The 23,460-nt window shown below is 40.1% G+C and overlaps 1 protein-coding gene and 1 long non-coding RNA gene across 2 annotated transcripts in view; one reads left to right on the forward strand and one right to left on the reverse strand.

The window, feature by feature from the left end:
- Nucleotides 1–32: 32 nt before the first annotated feature.
- The window catches only part of TBC1D12 (TBC1 domain family member 12), a 121,998-nt gene continuing 98,570 nt past the window's right edge, over nucleotides 33–23,460 (forward strand). Inside the window, exon 1 of the mRNA XM_035025401.1 lies at nucleotides 33–54. The gene's annotated coding sequence lies outside the window, so the exon portion shown is untranslated. The remainder of the gene's footprint in view (nucleotides 55–23,460) is intronic.
- On the reverse strand, nucleotides 35–23,455 carry LOC118023994. Its single transcript, XR_004682973.1, has 3 exons — nucleotides 22,835–23,455; nucleotides 4,465–4,576; nucleotides 35–114 (listed from the first exon to the last, which is right to left on the reverse strand). It is a non-coding gene; the product is annotated as an uncharacterized LOC118023994 (long non-coding RNA).

Raw genomic sequence — 23,460 nt, forward strand, 5'->3', positions numbered from 1 at the left:
GTCCCAGAGCGGCGCGCTGGCCGAAGGCGGGTGGCCCCGGGGGAGCTTCACAAGGTCTGTGATTCGTGTCCTGTCGCCCAATTTCCTTTAAGTCCTGGAGAAGTCGGGCTCCACCTTTCAAGAACGAAAGGGCTTGATTTTTATCAATCACCTTACTGCACGTCGTACCTGTCCTCACGCAGTGTATCTGATCTTTCTGTCAGAGATACTGACTTTTTTGTTGTTGTTGTTTTTTGTTTTTAAGATTTTATTTATTTATTTGAGACAGAATGAGAGAGAGCACATGAGAGGGGGGAGGGTCAGAGGGAGAAGCAGGCTCCCCGTCGAGCAGGGAGCCCGATGCGGGACTCGATCCCGGGACTCCAGGATCATGACCTGAGCCGAAGGCAGCCGCCCAACCAACTGAGCCACGCAGGCGCCCAGAGATACTGACTTTTGCAGTTAGTTTTCCTCCGTCCAGGCTTGAGGGCAGGAAAGGTTTATTCCTTTTGTGTAATGCCTGCCCCCTCGACGGGCTCTCTGGGCGTGTTTGCGGAATGGCGAATGACTTCTCCTGACCCTCCGGAGCTCAAAATTCTCGTAATGCTTGGTATTTTATTTTGAAACATTTCTTGCCTTCATTTTAACCATTGTCTGATAAAGAGGTGTGTCGGTGAGACTCTGCATTTCAATATTTTGCAACTATTACCTTTGTGTAAATTTTTCTGTCTGCTTATTAATTCCGCCAAAGTCCTTAATTCCAACAGGAGGATTTATGTACTGCAAAAATGTGGTTTTCAAAATGTTTGTCCCTCAAGGACTTTTTTTTTCCTGAATAAATTTAAGAATTCCACTTGAGTTTATTTTTTAAAGAAATAAAGTCTGTGATTCTTGAGCACATCTCTCAACTGAGACCTGACCCTGCAGCCCTAAGCCAGGAGAGACAGGCTCAGAAGTCTGAGCTCCCTGGTGGGTGTTAGTGTTAAATAGATTGAGAAGAAAACTGCCAATTTCTGGGTTCCACTTCAGAGACCAAGAATCCCATTTTGTCTGGAATTCTTTCCCTCCCTTCCAAGTTCACCAGTTTCCCCCGTTGTGCTCTCTCCTTCCACACACACACTGTCAGAAACAGCAGAGCCTGTCCCACTGGAGTATTACTTCATCAAACAAACGGCCTGTGCTCTTCCCAAGTGCCTAACAATCCCTTCCCAAACAGCTATCTTATCTTTGGTCACTCCCATCCTTCCAGCCTTCCCTCCAGTCTCTCCAAGGATGAGGCATCCCCACTTCGGTTTTTCTCTCAACTTCATCAGGACGCCTGTATCACTAATTAACCCTTCTCTGTTTTCCCTCTCCAGTGGATACTTCCCCTCAACCTATTAGCACATTCAAGTCTCTTCCATAATTTTCTTTCTAATGACTTATCTTTTTTTAATTTTTATTTATTTATTTGAGAGAGAGAGAGAAAAAACGAGTGGGGGGGAGAGGCAGAGGAGAGGGAGAAGCAGGCTCCCTGTCCGATGCAGGACTCGATCCCAGGACCCCGGGATCATGACCTGAGCTGAAGGCAGACGCTTAACAAACTAAGCCACCCAGGCACCCCCTGACTCTATCTACTTTTAATTGCTGTTTCATTTTCCTCCTTTCCTACTTGTCCTTATTTCCAAAAAAAAAAAACTAGTATTCTGGTGTCTCCACTTCCTCTTTTCTATTATCACAGCCCAAGTTTGTGCTATTTTATTGAGGAATTAAATCATATGCTTGGCCCATGTTAAGTTTATAATCAGCTTGAATCCCTAGATCATTTTTAAGCAATTGTTGCCAAGCTAAATCCCTCCCATCTTGAATTTGAACAATCTGTTATTTGAACACAAACTTAAAAATAGAAGTTTACAAGATTCCTACTAATTTAATCTTAATGGTTTCTCAAATCTATGGTCTCCAGCTTTGTGTCATTTCCCATTAGCTCAACCCACTGCTAAACTCAGTTTGGGTTCTTGTTTGTTTGTTTTTAAGATTTTATTTATTTGAGAGAGAGAGAGCATGAACATGGGGACAGAGGCAGAGGGAGAAACAGACTCCCCTGCTGAGCAGGGAGTCCTATGCGGGGTTCGATCCCAGGACCCCGAGATCATGACCCAAGCCGAAGGCAGACGCCCAACTTACTGAGCCACCCAGGCACTCCTCAGTTTGGGTTCTAAACTTTGAGTTCTAAACCCTGCTGACAGCGTGATTTCAAGGTCCTCTTGGATCCTCCAGAGCTTTCCTGAACACTTGGGCTAAGTGTCCCTGGGCTACCCCAAACTAGCTTCGCAGGGATTGTACTCAGAGATTCCTATGAGTCTATTAAGAACCCATCTGGATCTGCCCGTAACATTCCACTGTCGCTCTCATTGGGGTCACTAAGAATCTCCAAAATGTTTTTCTTTTTTAAGTGTGCACTAAGCTATATCATTTCTTTTTACTTTTTTTTTCTTTTTAACCTCACTAGATTTCTCCACTACATTTGATGCTACACATTTCTTCTTTCTTACATTACAGTGTCAGTGTCCTTGGCTCTTCCCTGGGTTCTTGTCCCACCTGCATTCCTTCTTCCTCATGCCTCTTTAATGTAGGTGATTTTCAGGGTTCTGGTCTGGGCCCACCTTTCTACTTCTGATTCTACCTGCTCTTCCAGTGTGATCTCATCCATCTACATATTGCAGAAAGATTTCCAAATCCTTTGTCCAGTCCATACCTTTCCCTCCAAGCTTCCATTTTACAGCTACCTCCTTCAGGACATCTCCACATAGTTACCATAGAACTTCAAGTCACCATGTTCAAAAGCAAACTATTTTCTTTACTTGGGCCTCTTCCAAGATTTCCTATTTCATTCATTTACCCACAGCTAGAATCCCAGTATTCCAGAAATCTTGGGACACAAGCTAGGGCTTTCTTGGCCATTCTCTATAATAAACTGATTTGAAAAATGTCACTAAATAGGCAGGGAACAATAAGGCTTCTGGTGTTCCTGTCCCACAAGATAATTCATATAAGTTGTAACAAGGGACCTTGAAACTAAAAGCACATAATAAGCTCAAAGGAGATGTCATATTTCCTAATGAGAAATTACTAAATGGTGCCAGATTATAAATGTAAATCTCCAAAATTCAGACATCAAGAATTTGAAAATATATGTATCATGGCCTCTTCCTTTAGCAACGTCAAAATATAGTTGAGAAAAATGTATATATAGGGTGCCTGGGTGGCTCAGTCGGTTAAGCGTGGCCCTTTGGCTTAGGTCATGATCCCAGGGTCCTGGGATCGAGCCCCGCATCGGGCTCCCTGCTCAGCAGGAAGCCTGCTTCTCCCTCTCCCACTTGCCCTGCTTGTGTTCCCTCTCTCGCTGTGTCTCTATCATACAAATAAAATCTTAAAAAAAAAAAAAGTATATATAGTTGAGAAAGATAATTATGCATGACCAAATAGAGATTAATAGAAGAGTTTGTAGGGGCACCTGGGTGGCTCAGTTAAGCATCTGCCTTCGACTCAGGTCATGATCCCAGGGTCCTGGGATAGAGCCCCATATCTGGCTCCCTGCTCTGCGTGCACACCGGCTTCTCCCTCTGCCTGGCGCTCTCCCTGCTTGTGCTCTCTCTCTTCTATTTTTTAAAAAAATATTTATAGGTGCTAAAAGAGAAAGAAAAGCTTGGGAAGAAATGACAGAGCAATGAATACTTAAATGGACCCTTATAGAAAGGACAAAGTTCGTAGAGATGGGATAATATTTTCTGAGCAAGATCACACAGGTAATGCAAATAATTTTTATTGTGACCCATCAGGAAATTAGCTTAAAATAACTAATAACCATAATGATTAATTATGGAATTAAAATTGTAAACAAAAGACTGATGCCAAAAAATAATAATATAGCAGATGTTGTTGGTATCCCATCAACATCCTTTCAGCACTTATTACACACATGCAGAAAAAAGTCCTCTACAGTGTTTGCAACTTTTCACTTGAAGACTTTTTCACAAACCCTGCAAAGCAGGCCAGAAGTGCCAAAGAATTTTCACTCCTGAGAGCAGCCTTTGCAGTGATAAATTGAAGTTGAAGGATAAATATACCAATTGTGGTAGGCTGAAAAATGTCCTCCCCAGATATTGGGCCCTAATCCCTAAAGCCTGTGAATATTACCTCAGATGGCTAAAGGTGTGATTAAGGATCTTGAGATGGGGAGATTATCCTGGACTATCCAGGTAGGCCCTAAATGGAATTACATGTGTCTGTGTATGAGCTAGGAGGAGGGAGATTTCACAGATAGAAGAGGAGGAGGCAATGTGACTACAGAGCAGAGATTGTAGTGATGTAGCCACAAATCAAGAAATGCCCCAGCACCAGAAAGGGGAAGAGGCAAGGGACAGATTATCCCCTAGATTCTTGGGAGGGAGCACAACCCTGCTGACAGCTTGATTTCAGTGATAATGATTTCTGATTTCTTACCTCTCAACTTGTGAGAGAATGAATTTTGTGGGCACCTGACTGGTTCAGGTAGAACATGTGACTCTGGATCTCAGAGGTGTAGGTTCAAGCCCTACATTGGGTGTAGAGATTCCTAAAAAAAAAAAAAAAATTTAAAATAAATTTCTGTTGTTTTCAACCATCAAATTTGTGACAATTTGTCACAACAACCATCAAAAACTAAAACACCAATATTTTACTGATCGGTATGCCAGTGTCCTCATTCCACAGAAGTAGGATGACTCTGAGGCATCTTCTACATTGTCTCCCAGAGATCCACAGAAGGAATGAACTCCACCTACAAAGCTAACCTACTCATCAGCCCACTCTCTCACTGTCCTTCTCTTCCCAGTCTCACTTCCCCACCCTTCTATCAATGGTTTCTGGACTCTTCTTTGAAATAAACCGCTTGCACTGAGATTCTTGTGTATTAGTTTCCTGGGGCTGCCATAAAAAGTACCACAGTTGCGTGATGTAACAAATTTATTCTCTCGCAGTCTGGAGGCTGAAAGTTAGAAATAAAGGTGTTGGCACAGTCGGTTCCTTTTTAGGGATCTGAAGGAGAATCTCTTCCATGCTACTCTCCTAGCTTCTGGTGACTTTTAGCTAAAAGTCCTAGGAATTCTTCAGCTTGTGAGTGCAAGACTTCAATCTCTGCCTCCATCCTTACATAGCATTCTCCCTGTGTCTATGTCTTCATATGGCTGTCTTCCCCTCATAATGGGTTAAGGGAATCACGCTAATGACCTCATCTCAACTTGATTACCTCTGCACAACCCCTATTTCCAAATAAGGTCACATCCATAGGTACTGAGGGTTAAGATTTTATCATTTTATGGGGGGGGCACAAAATTCAACCCATAAGACCTTGACTCAGGGCCAAATTCGAGGACCCCAACCTAAGACTTATCACTTCTTAAGCACTTTTTATGTTTCCCTTAGTACAAATTATTTCATTTTATCCTCAATAACCTTATGAGATAAATATTAGCTCCATTTTAAAGTTAATGAATCTGAGGATTAGGTATATTGTAACAAAGTCTGCATTTCTCCAGGTGGGAAATGTAATAAAATGCTAGCTCCACCGGAGTGCTTTTTCAGCAAAGGGGATCAAATGCCTTAAACTCGTTTTCCTAATCTGCTATATTATAGAACAGGAAAAAATTAAAGAGGATCTTCCTAGGGTTTTGATACATGTTATTTTCTACTTAGGATTTTTGTTGATAAATTAAACTTATAACACATGACATTTCTTCTTTCTTGTATTAGTTGTTCAGAGCTATTATTTATTCATGGCTTTCCAAAATCTCTAGGCAAGGGGAAGTAGATTCCATGCACAATGTCATGTACAGTTTCTGATAGTCCCTTTGGCAGCAACCGTTCCTCTCTCCCCTCCCTGTACCAGACTCTGCTAGGAGCTCTCTATGAAAGAATGTTCTGTAAAACAAGGACACTTTGTCTCTAGACCTCTATTCTAAAGCTGCTGGGAAGTATCCCTGAGCAGGGAAGGGACTATAGAGTGAAACTAATATCTAAAGTAACATGTAGGTCATCTCACACCTCCCACAACATGCCCCTGCTTATTCTAATATTCTCCTCTTACACCTATCACCAAAGCTCAAGTCCTTCCTCTGGTTAGGAGTTTGGAAATACTTCATTCATGGGCTTACCACATACACACAGAAGGCCTGCTTATGTGGCATTTAAGTTTCTGATTGCTTTTCTTTTCCAAGTTGCTGCTGCTAAAATCCCCTTGGGTGAATAAATGGATACATAAATGAAATAAGTGGACATTTATGAATAGAATTTTGAGAGGCCTGGATGATCTAAAATATCTCCTCCTACAACTGTCACTCCAGAAAGAAGATAAAAGATCTGCCCCTAAGGAATCTCTTTCTTGGGCCCATTAGGGGCAAAAGAGGCTTTTTAATATTCTATTTGGGACCTTTTAACACCCAGAAAAAAAGGAAATTGGTGGCTTCTGGAGGTAGCAAAAATGGGACATGAAGGAGGGGAAGGATGTAACTGGAAGGGACAGGCTCCTATAAAGTAGCTAGTTTTTAAACATAATTTAAGGATGTCTATTTATATCATAATAGAGTTATAGTTTTAGTGGGCATATGAGTTACCTATTTCTGCTTAATAAGTTACCCTAAAACTTGGCAACTCAAAACGATAAACATTTATTATTTCACAGTTTCTGTGGGTTTGCAATTTAGGAGTGGCTCAGCAGAATAGTTCTGGTTCTGGAAGTTGAAGTCTGCGTGTTGGTTAAGGCTGCACTCATTTGAAGACTTTACTGAGGCTCCAGGATTAACTCCTAAGATGGCTCACTCATATGGTTCTTGGCAAAATGCCTCAGTTCCTTACTGGCTGTTGGCAGGAAGCTTCAGTTTCTCACTATGTGGACATCTCCTTAGGACTGCGTCAGTATCTTCATGACATAGCAGCTTGTTTCCCCCAAAGCAAGTTATCCAAGAGAGCAAGGGGAAAGCTCTAATGCCTTTTAAGATCTAGTCATATAGTGGTGTTCAGACCTGGCTACCTATTTAAGTCACCTGGGAACTTTGGGAGACTAACAATACCCCATCCCACACAGTTAAAATCAAATCTCTGAGGGTGATGCCTAAGCATTGGTGTTTTTTTACTCTTCTTAAGCTACCCAGGTGACTCTAATACAGCCATGTTTGAGATTCCTACCTGGGGCACTGACTCTCAAATATAGCTGCACATTGGAATCACTTGGGGCGGGAATTGAAAACACTGATTCTTTAATCCTGTTATGGGCTGAATTGTGCCCCCCCCCCAGTTCATATTATTGAAATCCTACCCCTAGTACCTCAGAATGTTACTATACTTAGAGATGGGTTCTTTAAAGAGATCAAATGAGGTCATTAGGGTAGGCCCTGATCCTTATAAAAATAGGGGTCCTTATAAGAAGAGGAGATTAGGATACAGGTTCAGAGGTAAGACCATGTGAAGGAACCAAGAGGAAAAAAACTCTTGATTTCAGCTCAGGTCATGATCTCAGGGTCCTGGGAGCATGGGACTCCATGCTCAGCAGGGAGTCTGCTTGAGATTCTCTCTCTCTCTCCTCCTGTCTCTCCTCCCACTCATGCTCTTTCTCTCACTCTCACTCTCTCTCAAATAAATAATAAAGAGCATAAGAGGGGGTAGGGTCAGAGGGAGAAGCAGACCCCCCTGCTGAGCAGGGAGCCTAATGCGGGACTCGATCCTGGGACTCCAGGATCGTGACCTGAGCTGAAGGCAGTCGCTTAACCCACTGAGCCACCCAGGTGCCCTAAAATAAATAAAAAAATCAGTGTTGGGTTCAGTGAACATTTATTGAGCATCTTTATTAGGACCTGAGTGGGCACTGAAATTCAAACACAAATTATTTTCCTGTCAGTCGGGACTAAAGAAATTGGACTTTTTGTGTAGGTAGGCAAGACACATTTTTTGAACACAGGACACTATAAGACTATGATAGTTTAAAGCTGAATGTTCCTGAGGTGAGATGTAATTCATGGACAAAATGAGGGACTGATTTTCTTCTGAGCAGAGGAGAGAGGTTATTTTGTAACCATGTGACTGCCCATTCTTGAAACTTCGTAGGATCTGAACTGAGAAATAAGGAAGTACAGAGATGGTTACTCATTCCATCATGTAACCCTTGACACCTGGGTCATTATTTTTTATCTACAAATAATATTTACTGGTTTGTTGAGTTAAATTTAACTGATGAATTAAGATGAATCCTAAGAATAGACTCATGTACCCCATTTGATTATTGTAAATTTTGAATACTATGGTTTAGAATAATGTTTTCTATTACCTTTGTTTTTGTTTTTTGATTTTTGTTTTTGTTTGTTTGTTTTTTGCCATGGTCAGCTCTTTTCTCTAGAATTTAGAGCAATCACAGAGGCATAAACTCTTTGAGGCCCATGACCCACACTCTGCCAGTGGAATTATTGTGTTTGGTTAAAACAGTGTGCCTGTGTGTGTGTGTGTGTGATATATTTAATTGATTTCTGAATGCCTTTAGGTGGGGCACACACTCAGTATGCATTCTCTTGTTCCCCACTACTTCCTTGTCTACTATCCATCAGGTCCCTAAAGGCTTCAGTGTGAGACCCATGCATCTAGATTTAAAATTTCAGGATTATAGTGCATATTATTTTGGCCGCCTTCTTTTTTTTTTTAAGATTTTATTCATTTATTTCAGAGAGGGAGAAAGAGAGCCAGCAGGGAGAGGGGCAGAGGGGGAAGGAGAGGAGGAGAGAGAGGGAATCTCAAGCAGACTCCACACTCAGCACAGAGCCTGATGTGGGGCTGAACACTGGGCTTGATCCCATGTCCCTGAGATCACGACCTGAGCTGAAACCAAGAGCCGAAACTGACTGAGCCACCCAGGCACCCCTATTTTGGCCTACTCTTACTCTCCATCCAAAGGGTGAGCTGTTTCCAGTAGATTACTTTTGGTTTTAGGTCAGAAGTACTGTTTCGGTGGTCATTGCTGCTAAACACTTGCTTTCTCTCCGTCTCTTCTTTCCTTTCCCTCCTAGTCAATGTTTGTGGTGAATATTCTTTTTTTTTTTTTTTTTTAAGATTTTATTCATTTTATTTGAGACAGAGAGAATGAGAGACAGAGAGCATGAGAGGGAGGAGGGTCAGAGGGAGAAGCAGACCCCCTCCCGAGCAGGGAGCCCGATGCGGGACTCGATCCCGGGACTCCAGGATCATGACCTGAGCCGAAGGCAGTCGCTTAACCGACTGAGCCACTCAGGCGCCCTGTGGTGAATATTCTTATTTCCTACAATTTTCATCTCCACATCCTCAATGATACATGGAAAAAAGCACAAACATGGAGGTCAGACAGACTTCGTTTTTACTAATTTTTAAAACGGAGGTAACAATGCCTGTGAGTGAAATATGTATATATAACACCTGGCATGGAAAAGGTGTGGTAAACTTAAGAAACATTCCCTCCTTCTTTTTGGCAAATACTTTCAAGAACTTCTCTGAGGCTTCTTGCACAGTCCTTCCACTTTTTACTCTCCTTTCCTATCTTGATTCTTCTCAGTTCATTCATTTATCCTTTTATTAATTCACTTATCCAACAAATATAAATTGGCCACTTGTTCTATATCAACCACTATGTCAGGGGCTGAGGAAAAGAATATGATACCATCCCCGCCCTAGTTGAGTATGTGGTCTGCTAGCAGAAAGCAGATATTAAAGAATCACACTAACCAATGTGAAGTTTTCAAATTCTATAATTTTAGTTGTAATTAGTGTCAAAGTATTAAGTGTTAGGACCTATCATAATAGCAGGATGTGGCCTTGTCAGGGAGGTCACTGAAAGCTTTTCCTGAAGGAATGATGACTTGAGATCTGAAGAAAATAGGTAATTCTGGTAGGGGGTGTGGGGAGTGATTATAATTTCTAGCAGATGGAACAGCATGCACAAAGCCCTGTGATCAAAGGAAGCACAGGTTTATTACTGGTCAGAGTTTCCTGCTTGCTTGCTTTCTTCCTCTCTCTTTCTTGCTTCCTTCTTCCTTTTCCTTCTTTCCCCTTGAATGCAGAGGATCATTAACAACTTCCTCAGTTCTTAAAACATTATCATCATTTATTCATGCAAAGACTCTCAGCTGCATTTTTTATTCGGTACTATATTCAGTTTTATTTCCTTTCAGCAATTCCTTTCTCTCTTCCATAGACAACGATTTTAACACATTTAACATAGATTCTAAAAATTTATTTGTGTTCTTGTAAAAAGGATACATTTCTGTTTTATGTATAGGTATTTTTAATTTATGTAAATGACACTGTATTGTTCTCCTTTCTTTTTCCACTGGACACTATGGTTTTTTTATTTTAAGATTTATTTATTTATTTGAGAGAGAGAGAGAAAGAACATAAGCTGGAGGGAGGAGCAGGCTCCCAGCTGAGCAAGGAGCCTGACACAGGGCTCAATCCCAGGACTCAGATCATGACCTGAGCCAAAGGCAGACTTGTAACTGTAGCCGCTTAACCAACTGAGCCACCCAGGTGCCCTGACACTATGTTTTTAATATCCATCCAGGTTGCTCTGTGTATCTAATCTGTTGTTACAAATTGTTGCATTGTTCTCCATCATGGTTCATCTACCACTTATTATACATTTACTCCAACTGGACTCTCTCCAATTCCTTTCCACCTCAAACAACAACAATCACACACTTTAATGAGCATCCTCTACCATGTCCTCTTAGGGATCTCTGAGAAAATTCATTTGAAGGGTATAACCAGGAGTGGAATTGCTGGGTCATAGGTTACATGTGCACTTGATTTGACTAAGTCATGCCGGCTGGGTCTCCAGGATAGTTCCAGATATCGGAGGTTTTCTGTTCTATGGTTACTTTATCCCTACTGCTTTCTAACAGTGCGTCCTGGATTCTTCTATTCAATTCTTTTTTCTCTTCTATCCCTTTTATCCTTCACATACCCATTGTGAGCAAGCCACCAGGGTACTATTCTCCCCCAGTAGCCTAGACACAGATTTAGTTGACCACATTCCCTTCAGGAATTCACAACATACACTTATATCCTAAAGATAATCGTATCTTCTAAAGGAGATTTCTGTTGTCTTTCCCTAAACATTTAAAGCACTGTAGGGTGCCTGGGTGGCTCAGATGGTTAAGGGTCTGCCTTCGGCTCAGGTCATGATCCCAGGGTCCTGGGATCGAGTCCCGCATCGGGCTCCCTGCTCCTTGGGAGCCTGCTTCTGCCTCTCTCTCTCTCTCTCTCTGTCTCTCATGAATGAATAAATAAAATCTTAAATAAATAAAGCACTGTAAGATTATCTTTCAGCTCATAATTTATATACTTCTCCATGGTCCCCTTTCAATTCACAAATATTTCTTAGGATTATCTAGTCACTAAAGTGGACTGGAAATAGGTTGGACCAAATAAATTTTTGACTTAGTCGCAAAAAAAAAAAAAAAGAAGAAAGCAATGTAAATGGCTAAGTAATATGGGAGAGGGGTGAGGTGTGGGACAGGTTCAGCTTCATTACTAGTCAAAGAAAAGGAATTTGAAATCGTTAAGAATAGCTTAAAAATACCTAAAAATTTGTTTTCTTTATTCTTTTCTATTATAAAATGGCTTCCTATTATACTTTGGTAATAAAAATAAAGACATCATTGAAATATAAAGGGAAATATTTAATCTACTCCAAGTCTGGCCCCAAACATTTCTGAAAATACTAACACTTGACAAATTTAGTCCTCCTTATGCCGAATTTATGCAAAAACTCTCATTTGATTATAGCAGTAGCAACTATTTGCAGAACCTGTCACTGTTTTTGTGAGTCTGTCAATAGCTTTTTTTTAAAAGCTCTCCTCTTTATGAGGGGGAGAGAGAGAGAGGAGGGGCAGAGGGAATCTCAAGCAGAATCTGAAGCAGAACTTCAAGCATACTTCCTGCTAATGCAGGTCTTGATCTCATGCCCCCGAGATCATGACCCAAGCAGAAATCATGAGTCCCTCACCTAACAGACTGAGCCACTTAACCAGATGCCCCTCAATAAATGCTTATAGATGCTTTTTCTTCCAAATGTAACTGAATGCCCTCCTGTAGCATAAAAAATATTTGCAACTCTTGTTTTGTCATAACTCATAGCTATGGCATGTATATGGAAACAATTTCAAGAGCATTCTTGTAGAGGGTTACCACTGAATCAATTTTTTAAATTTCATAAAAAGGAAGGTATAAAAATTTTAAAAACCTCCATTAGTCTTCTTTCATGTCTATCCTTTGTGGCCTTATCAAGCTAGAAATGCAGTTTTATACATCACTGTCATTATGATATGTAATTGTATATCTCTACCTTTTATTTAATATTACTTTGTAAAATTTATCCATATGTCTGCATTTTTATCATTTTAATCATCTGCCTATTTCACTGATATACTAGATTTTCCTACACTTCCTGTATTACTGACAATTTCAGTAATTCTTTTTAAAGATTTTATTTATTTATTTGAGAGAGAGCGAGAGAGAGGACAAGCAGGGGGAGGGGCAGAGGGAGAAGGAGAAGCAGGCTCCCCACTGTGCAGGGAGCCAGACGTGGGGGCTCAATCCCAGGACCCTGAGACCATGACCTGGGCCGAAGGCAGATGCTTAACTGACTGAGCCACCCAGGCACCCCGACAATTTCAGTAATTTTTAATTTTTAACTATTAAATATGTTGCTATAAGCAGCTTTGTATAGCTTTTATTTTATTCTTTTGAATGATTTTCCTTATGATAGATTCCCAGGAGTAGGATTACAGTGCCTCTTAATATGTGCCATCAGTTTGCTTTTCCAGATCAGTGTGCATTTCTAAAGCATTTCATCTGTCTCTTGGTTTGTGGCTGTCCCTCTGTGGCTTACCAAACAGCAGCTGCTTTGTGATTTTACTATCATTTATTTCCCACACGTAACTTATCCTGCTGAGTTAATCTGTAATAAACATCCTTTCAATACTTGTTATCTAGCTATAATCCACAATCGTAGACTTACTCACCCCCTGTTACCAGCTGAGGCTTTACCAGGCATGCATGGAATTTAAACCATTTGTGGACATTGAAGATGATTTCAGTGCCAATCCAAGTCACATGGTCCCATAGAAGGTTGTTCATTCCCATTGCTTTATAGAACTTTCTTTTAGATTTTGATATCAAATTTATTCTGAGTCTTCTCAGTGGATTTCCAGATGAACATATTGACCACATTTTTGTTTAATCAGTTTATCATCAAACCTCATAAGCTCATCAAAGCTTTCAGATCAGTATATACTAAGGATAACCTATGGTTATTTTAGATCTCACTAGTGCCTACTCATACAACACAAGTCATCTTTAGGTTAAACATTTATCCATGAAGATGAAATTGTATGCATTGAAGAGTATAAATAGGAATCAGCCTCAGGCAGTTTCTGAACAATGGCCTTGAGGATTATAGATATGCTTAATCTATTGAGTTGGGAATTTCCTGGGTACTAGATATGTATTTTTTTAAAAAAGATTTTATTTATCGGGGCGCCTGGGTGGCTCAGTAGTTAAGTGTCTGCCTTCGGCTCAGGTCATGATCCCAGGGTCCTGGGATGGAGCCCCGCATTGGGCTCCCTGCTCCGCAGGAAGCCTGCTTCTCCCCCTCTCCCACTCCCCCGCTTGTGTTCCCTCTCACTGTGTCTCTCTGTCAAATTAAAAAAAAAAAATCTTTAAAAAAGAAAAAAAAAATTTATTTATTTATGTGTGTGTATACAAATGCCAGTCCAGAATGCTATAAGATTGGAGCTGTTGACAGTGGCTACAAAGAAAAAAGGTGCTTTGAAAGCATATAACTCAAGTCTAATCAATTAGATGGAAAGTCAGAGAAGAGTTCTCTGGGGAGGTAACATTAAAACTGAATCCTGGGGGCACCTGGGTGGCTCAGTCAGTTAAGTAGCCAACTCTTGATCTCAGGGTCGTGAGTTCAGGCCCCACGTTAGACTCATGCTGGGCGTGGAACCTATTTAAAAAATAATAGACAGACAGACAAACTGAGTCCTGAAGAAAGAGTAGGAGTTAGCCCAGGTCATCAAGGTGGGGAAGAGACCTCTCTAGGCAGGGGGACCAACATACATGAAGACCCTTAGGGAGAGGGGGCTTTGCACATAATTTCAGAAAGAGAGAAAAGAGCAATGTATCTGAAACATGAAGAGTGGGGAGAAGAGAAATGAGAAATGAGGCTGGAGAGACAGGTAAAAGTTAGTATAACAAAAATCCCAGGTCATTATGCAGAACAACCTAGATATATGAGCTTGCAGAAGAAGTTTTGTAGTAGCTGGGATGAAAAGAAGATCAGTATGACTAAAGCCCGGGGATTTTGGGGAGAGAAGAGGGAGAGGAGGCTAGATAGGTACATAGACTGTGAAGAGCTTTGTAGGTCATGAGAAAAGAGTTTGTCTTTGGTCTTAAGAGAATAGGAAGCCGTTGCATTTAGATTAAGGAAGAAGAACCCTCCCTAAGTATACTCAGAAAAATATAGCCAAAAATGTAGGAGAAAAAAAAAAAATGGAGACAATAGGGCAATAAAAATTGAGGAAGAAATGTTTATTTTAAAAGGTCGAAAGGGGGTCGCCTGGGTGGCTCAGTCGTTAAGCGTCTGCCTTCGGCTCAGGTCATGATCCCGGGGTCCTGGGATTGAGCCCCGCATCAGGCTCCTTGCTCAGCAGGGAGTCTGGTTCTCCCTCTCCCTCGGCCCCTGCTTGTGTCCCCTCTCTTGCTGTGTCTCTCTCTGTCAAATAAATAAATAAAATATTTTTTAAAAAATAAATAAAAGGTTGAAAGGTTAACATGAGGTTCACTAAAAAAGCAGGGCAGTGACATGATCAGATTTGTGTTCATAAAAAAGTACTTTGGCTGCAGCCATGGAGAATTGTTTGGATGTGCCCCCAAATGAATGTGGGGAGACCAGCTGGAAGTTAATTCTGTCACCCAGGAAAAGATGATGGCAATTTAGTCCGGGTAGGTGGATATAGTGTGAAGTGAATAAATTTAAAAGATATTTACATTAGGGCGCCTGGGTAGCTCAGTTGGTTAAGCGACTGCCTTCGGCTCAGGTCATGATCCTGGAGTCCCTGGATCGAGTACCGCATCGGGCTCCCTGCTCAGCGGGGAACCTGCTTCTCCCTCTGACCCTCCTCCCTCTCATGCTCTCTGTCTCTCTCTCTCAAATAAATAAATAAAATCTTAAAAAAAAAATTTAAAAAAAAAGATATTTACATTAGATCCTCAGACTTTATTCATATTATAGCTGAAAGTGTGTAAGGATCTTTCAGCTATCCAATTTCAGAGGATCTAACATAAACCAAATGATGACTACAGTTGATAACACCGTATTATATTTTTAAAAAGAAAAATAAAAACATTTTATATAAAAAATACAAGACACATAGGAGATAAAAAAGACAGACTTCAGTAACTTCTTTGTGTATTAGCTTCCTAGGGCTGTGATAACAAATTACCAAAACTTAGGTAGCTTAAAACAACAGATATTCATTCTGTCACAGTTCTGCAGACCAGAAATATGAAATCAAGGTGTTGGCAGGATTGATTTTTTCTGAAGGCTCTGAGGGAGAATTCACTTCATACTACTCTCCTAACTTATGGTAGTTGTTAGCAATTCCTTTTTTTTTTTTTTAAGATTTATTTACTTATTTATTAGAGAGAGAGCACGCACAGTGGGGAGGGAATCTCAAGTGACTCCCTGCTGAGCATGGAGCCTGAGGCAGGGCTTGATCCCATGATCCTGAGCCAAAATCAAGAGTTGGACATTCAACCCACTGAACTACCCAGGTGCCCCTAGCTGTAAGTAATTCTTTGTGTTCCTTGGCTGGTAGACATGTCACTCCAATATCTACCTCCATCTTCACATGGCCTTCTTCCCCATGTCTCTATGTGTCTTTTTTTTTTTCTGTCTTTTTAAAGGACACCCATCATATCTATTTATTAGCTCTATGAGGAGAGGGAGAAGTCTAATCTAGGATGATCGCATGTTAAGAGCCTTACCTTAATTACATCTGCAAAGATCCTTTTTTAAATAGTCACATTCACAGGTACTAGGGGTTAGGACCTGGACATATCTCTTGGGAGGACACAGTTGAACCCACTATACTTGGCTAAGGGGATAAGAAAGAGAGAAGTATCAAGGATGACTCTTGGGTTATAGGTTTGTGCAACTAGATGTACAGTACTGTTATTCAGTAAGATATAGATTATTATAATAAGAATAGATTTAAAGGAGGCGATTATGAATTTAGTCTTGTACATACTAGGTTTTAGGTGGCTTTGACACCAGCAAGCAGAAATGTTGGGTAGACAGCATGTCAGATCTAGAGTGACTGAGTGGATGGTGGTGGTACATAAAAAGATAGAAAACGATGGAAGAAAACCAGGAGAGACTCATTTTAGTCATGTTATGTTTATGATGCTTAGAAATATCTGTATGGAAATGTCATATATTTGGATTGTAATGTAGGAGCGGTAGGTTAAATTCTAGTCATCAGTTTATAGATGATCATCTAAATCATGAGAATTAATGAGATTGCCTGGAGTACAGAGGGTTGAGTGAGAAGAGAAGAGGCTTCAGACTTATTCTGTTAAGAAATTTCATTAAAGAGGAAGAAATCCTGCCTTCCCAGGAAGAAACTGAGACAAGGTGGTCAAAAAGGTAAGAGGAAAACAGAGAGACTATGGCAACAATAGAGTAATGGAAACTACCTTAAGGAAAAAGTGTTTCTTTTATTTATTTATTTTTTAAAGATTTTATTTATTTATTTGAGAGAGAGAGAGCATGAGAGGGGGGAGGGTCAGAGGGAGAAGCAGACTCCCTGCCGAGCAGGGAGCCCGATGCGGGACTCGATTCCGGGACTCCAGGATCATGACCTGAGCCGAAGGCAGTCGCTTAACCAACTGAGCCACCCAGGCGCCCTCTTTTATTTTTTTTTTAAAAGATTTTATTTATTTATTTGAGAGCAAGAGAGCACAAGTGGGGGGCGGAGTGGCAGAGGAAGAGGGAGAAGCAGACTCCCTGCTGAGCAGGGAGCCCAATGCGGGACTCGATCCCAGGACTCTGGGATCATGACCTGAGCCAAAGGCAGATGCTTAACGACTGAGCCACCCAGGCGCCCAAAAAGTTAAAAGCTAGAGAAAAGAGTGTTTCAACATGGAAGGAGTGATCAACAGTATAAATGCTGTTGAAAGATCAAGCAAGATGGAGACTTAAAACTTTCTACTCGATCAAGAATAAGAAAGTCATTAATGAGAGTAAAGAATAGTGTACAGAAGCTAGAACAGAGTAAATGGGAGGTGAGGAAATGGGAGGTGAGGAAATGGAGACATCTTTAAAACATTTTTTGGAAATGATCTTAAACTTTGAAAAAGTTGCAAACATAGGGGCACCTGGGTGGCTCAGTTAAGCATCTGCCTTCAGCTCAGCTCATGATTTCAGGGTCCTGGATTAAGCCCCCACATTGGGCTCCCTGCTCAGCTCTCCCTCTACCCCCCCCCCCCCCGCTCTTTCTCTCTCTCTCTCTCACTTACTCTCTCAAATAAATAAAATCTTAAAAAAAAAGAAAAAGTTGCAAACACAAAAATAACACAAAGAATACTCCTATATCTTTCCCAGATTTCTCTACTGCTAACATTTTATCCCATTTCACTTTGTCACGAGCTCTGTGTGTGTATGCATGAATAATTTTTTTTCTGAATTTTTTGAGGGTAAATTACATATATCATGGCCCTTATCCTAAATACTCCACTGCATATTTCCTAAGAATAGAAATATTTTCTTACAGAACTGATATAGCAATTATAAATTGTAAATATCAATTATAATTGTAACTATCAATATTTACACTGACACCTTTATTTAACCTACTGTACATATGACAATTGTGTTGGTTGATGTAGTAGTGTCCTTTGTAGACTGTTTTCTTTTGTCTACTGAGTACAAAGTCAAGTTTATGGGCAGGTATTCCATATAATTGTCATTTTGTTTTAATCTTCTTTCATCTAAACTATGTCCACAGCTTTTCTTTGTCTTTCATGATACTGGCATTTTTTTTTGAAGAATAAGAATCCCCCATTTCCTTTTTTAAATAGAATTTTCTTCATTTTAAATTTGATGATTTTTGTGTGATTAGGTTGAGCTTATACATTCTCAGCCACACTGTGTCTTTTTCATGGTATCACATCTAAGTGTGCACAATGTGTAAACAGCTTTTTAAAGAAGCTTGCTTGCTCAGGGAAGCAGAGAGATAAGGTTGTAGCTATAAGCCAGTATTTCTCAACATTGGTTGTAAATTAGAATTACTTGAATAGCTTTTAATATCAGTGTAAGGCTCCTCTTCCAGAGATATTGACTTAATTGGTCTCGGGTGGTGCCCAGACATAAGCATTTTTATAATTTCCTAAATGTTACTAATGTGCAGGTGAGTTTGAGAAACACTGCTCTAAGAGTATGTGGGTGGTGATAGTGGTGATTTAACATAATAGAAGTTAAAGCATGTTTGAAAGCTTTTTGGAAATCCAGTACATAAGAAAAAGGTTGAGGATTAAAGAAAGATATAGAGTTTTGAGGCCTTTTTTTTTGAGGCCTTTGTACTCTCCTTGAGTACAATTTTGGCAAAATAATATTATGGGATAATGGGACCATATTTACTGTTCAATAATGAGGGGAGGATCATACAGGTAGAATATGACAAATTGTATGTATTTTGAGAATTTCTATTAAAGTCAAATTTTCTTAGCAAATATAAAAATCCAAAGTATACTCATAGTTTTCCATACTTTAACTGTTAATTAATATTTTATAACAGAGAGATTAAGAATATCCTTTCTCGGGAGAACCCTCTTACGTTGTTGGTGGGAATGCAAGTTGGTGCAGCCACTCTGAAAAACAGTATGGAGGGTCCTCAAAAAGTTGAAAATAGAGCTACCCTATGACCCAGCAATTACACTACTAGGTATTTACCCCAAAGATACAAATGTAGTGATCTGAAGGGGCACCTGCACCCCAATGTTTATAGCATTAATGTCCACAATAGCCAAACTATGGAAAGAGCCCAGATGTCCATCAGAAGATGAATGGATAGGGGCGCCTGGGTGGCTCAGTTGGTTAAGCGACTGCCTTCGGCTCAGGTCGTGATCCTGGAGTCCCGGGATTGAGCCCTGCATCGGGCTCCCTGCTCAGCGGGGAGTCTGCTTCTCCCTCTGACCCTCCTCCCTCTCATGCTTTCTGTCTCTCATTCTCTCTCTCTCAAATAAATAAATTAAAAATCTTTAAAAAAAAAAAAAGAAGATGAATGGATAAAGAAGATGTGGTATATTTTTATGCAGTGGAATATTACTCAGCCATCAAAAAAGAAATCTTGCCATTTGCAATGACGTGGATGGAAATAGAAGGTATTATACTAAGTGAAATCAGACAGAGAAAGACAATTATCGTAAGATTTCACTCATATGTGGAAATTAAGAAACAAAACAGAGGATCATAGGGGAAGGGAGGAAAAAATAAAACAAGACGAAATCAGAGAGGGAGACAAACCATAAGAGACTCTTAATCATAGGAAACAAAGCAAGGGTTGCTGGAGGGGAGGGAATGAGGGGACAGGGTAACTGGGTGATGGACATTAAGGAGGGCATGTGATGTAATGAGCACTGGAGGTTATATAAGACTGATAAATCAGGGGCACCTGGGTGGCTCAGTCAGTTAAGCATCTGCCCAGGTTATGATCTCAGGATCCTGGGATCGAGCCCCACATCTGACTCCCTGCTCAGCAGGGTGTCTGCTTCTCCCTCCCCCTCTGCTGCTCCCCCTACTTGTGCTCTCTCTCTCTCTCTCAAATAAATAAATAAAACTTAAAAAAAAAAAAAGACGAATCACTGAACTCTACCTCTGAAACTAATAATATACTAAATGTTAATTGAATTTAAATTTTAAAAATTAAAAAAAGAATATCTTTTATCATGCTAATAGTTTCACCTGATTTATAGGAATGTACCAGGATATTTTATTTATGCCTACAGTTGTAGTAATATAATATGGTGTCAAAAGTTTTAATGTTGGGGGACCTGGCTGGCTCAGTTGGAAGAGCACATGACTCTTGATCTTGGAGTAATGAGATCAAGTCCCAGGTGGGGTGTAGAGATTACTTAAATAAGTAAAACAAAAAAAAACAAAACAAAAAAAAGTTTTTAAAGTCAAACTCTTAAGGACCACAAAAGAAGAAAAAAAAGGATATGCTACACCTTGAAAGTAGATTTTTAAAAAATTTGTAAGATAGCATATGATATTACTTATCAGGTAACACAGAAACTTTTACTGTTGAAAGTGGAAAATATGGGGCGCCTGGGTGGCTCAGTTGGTTAAGCGACTGCCTTCGGCTCAGGTCATGATCCCAGGGTCCTGGGATCGAGCCCCTCATTGGGCTCCCTGCTCAGCTGGAAGCCTGCTTCTCCCTCTCCCACTCCCCCTGCTTGTGTTCCCTCTCACGCTGTCTCTCTCTCTCACTCTCTCTCTCTGTCAATTAAATAAATAAATAAAATCTTAAAAAAAAAAAAGAAAAAGAAAGTGGAAAATATAATGACTAACCAAGAAGAATGCCAGAATAATTTATTATGGAATACATATTATTGTAGACAAAGTTACAAAATATAAATGTGTTTCAGTTTTGAAGTCTATACTGAGAAAACAGTAGCTATGGGCTATTACTATTCATAAAACTTTTGTTGCTATTGACAAGGGGAGAGGAAGGAGATGAACTAAATAAACCATTTAGAGAAATTGGAGTTTAAAATACTGTAGTATGATTTCATAGAGGGAGAAGTAGAGCAATACCTAGAAAGGAGTAAGTCAACAAGTTAGTTAGAAAAGGTTTGAAAGGGGTGCCTGGGTGGCTCAGTTGGTTAAGCAACGGCCTTCAGCTCAGGTCATAAGGTTCTGGGATCGACCCCTGCTTCTCCCTCTCTCTCTGCTGCTCCTTCTGCTTCTGCTCTCTCGCTCATGCTCTCTCTCTCAAGTAAATAAAATCTTTAAGAAAAAAAAGAAAAGGTTTGAAAAATTAGGAAGTTAGGAAAGAAAAAAAGTTGAAACAAGATTGTGATTAGCCTCTTTCAGCCATCCTCATCTTTACCATCATATAACTATACTTATGTCTAGGTATCTTCTAAATTAACTTAAATTTCTTTTATTGAGGTGAAAATTTACATAAAATACAGCTATTTAAATATGTACAATTAAAAAAATGTAGAATTCAATGCTATTTAGTGCATTCGCCATGTCATGCAACCACCACCTGTATCTAGTTGCAAAACATTTTCATCACCACATATCCATCAGGTAGTCTGTCCCTATTTCTCTCCTACCCACCCCCTCATTGGCAATCACCAATCTGTTTTCTTTCTCAATGGATTTAGCTATTCTGGAGAGTTCATACAAATGAAATTATACAATGTGGACCTTTTGTGTCTGGTTTCTTCCACTTAGCATAATGTTTTTGAGATTCGTCTACTTTATATATCAGTACTTCATTTCTTTTTATGGCTGAATAATAGTCCATTGTATAAATGTCACATTCTGTTTATTCATTCCTCTGTTGATGGGCATTTGGGTTGTCTCTATCTTTTGGGTTTTAATTGTGCTGCTATAAATATTCATGTGTAAGTTTTTGTGTGAACATCTGTTTTCAATTCTTTTGGGTACATATCTAGGAGTGGAATTTCTGGGTCATAAGGTAATTGAATGTTTAACTTCATTGAGGAACCACCAAACATTTTCCATAGCAACCATACCATTTACATTTCTACTAGCAATGTTTGAGGGTTGTAGTTTTTCCACATCCTCTAAAACACTTAACTTTCCACTTTTTTGAATATAGCCATTCTAGTCAGTTTGAGTGCCATGTCATTTGGTTTTGATATTGATCATTACTTCATATGCTTATTAATAGCTATTAACATATATTCTTTGGAGAAATGTCTGTTTAAGTCCTTTAAAATTGGGTTGTCTTGTTAAGTTGTAAGAGTTCTTTATATATTCTGGATACTAGACTCTTAATCAGATATATGATTTACAAATATTTTCTCTCTTCCTATATTAATTTTTCCACCTGTGTCCTGGAAGTCATTTCTTCTTCTGAAAAATCTTGGCAATAAATATATTGCTAACTGTGCCTTTGACACTTACTCCTTCCTTAAGGCCTTCAGATAATGCTCATTGTAAAAGACACTTGATGTTTCTTAAACTGGGTGCTGGGTACATGGGTGTCCATTTAATTTACATTTTTTTAAAAGATTTTATTTATTTACTTGACAGAGACACAGCGAGAGAGGGAACACAAGCAGGGGGAGTGGGAGAGGGAGAAGCAGGCTTCCCGCAGAGCAAGGAGCCCGATGCGGGGCTCCATCCCGGGACACTGGGATCATGACCTGAGCCAAGGGCAGACGCTTAACGACTGAGGCACCCAGGCGCCCTTATTTACATATTTTACTGTTACTCATATATAGGTTATATTCCTTCTTGCATATATAAGAAAGAAAATATAAAGGCTTGGCAATGCTGCTTCCTCTCATTACTACCCCATTCTCCTATTTCTTCTCTTTTCATTGACATGCCTCTAGAACGAGTGGCCAATATTTTCCCCTTCATTTTATCTACAGCTAATTCCTCTTTAATCCTTTGCAATACAACTTCTTTGCCCATCTTGAAATAATAACACCTTTGAGTCTCAGCCCCACCTCCATCTTTATTCTTTCTTCCCAGAAGTCACTAATGACTCACCTTGTTACAATATGCAGATGACTCTTCAATCCGAGTCTCCAAACCGAAGCCCTAACCCAAGTTTTAGATCTCTAACTATATCCTGGATAGTCCCAGTCTTTTACTTTACCAGATATATTTCCCCTATTAATCAAGTTTTTTTTTTTTTCTAATCCAAATCCCATTTCTTCAAACCACATTAGTTTCAGTAGCAAGAGTTTTGTAGAAATTGCTGGTTCCTCCCTCTTGCTCTTATATGTTAGCACGTCTTGGGATTTCTTCTTTAAACGCCTTTCATTTCCACTCAGTGGCTATCACCCCATTTCAATCCATTATCACAGGGTTCTGGAATTATTTCAACAGCGCTTCTCCGCCTGACTCCACTTCCTTTCCCTCCTTGAGTGATGATGGAGATTTTTAAGAAAAGTGATAGGATGAAACGTGGTGCTAGATAAGAAAGATTCCTTTGGGGGCACCTGGGTGGCTCAGTCATTAAGCGTCTGCCTTCGGCTCAGGTCATGATTCCGGGGTCCTGGGATCGAGTCCCGCATCGGGCTCCCTGCTCCGCGGGAAGCCTGCTTCTCCCTCTCCCACTCCCCCTGCTTGTGTTCCTTCTCTCACTGTGTCTCTCTCTGTCAAATAAATAA

The sequence above is a fragment of the Mirounga leonina genome, unplaced genomic scaffold, assembly GCF_011800145.1.
Source record: "Mirounga leonina isolate KUSES-001 unplaced genomic scaffold, KU_Mleo_1.0 Mir_114, whole genome shotgun sequence".
NCBI classification, from domain to species: domain Eukaryota; kingdom Metazoa; phylum Chordata; class Mammalia; order Carnivora; family Phocidae; genus Mirounga; species Mirounga leonina.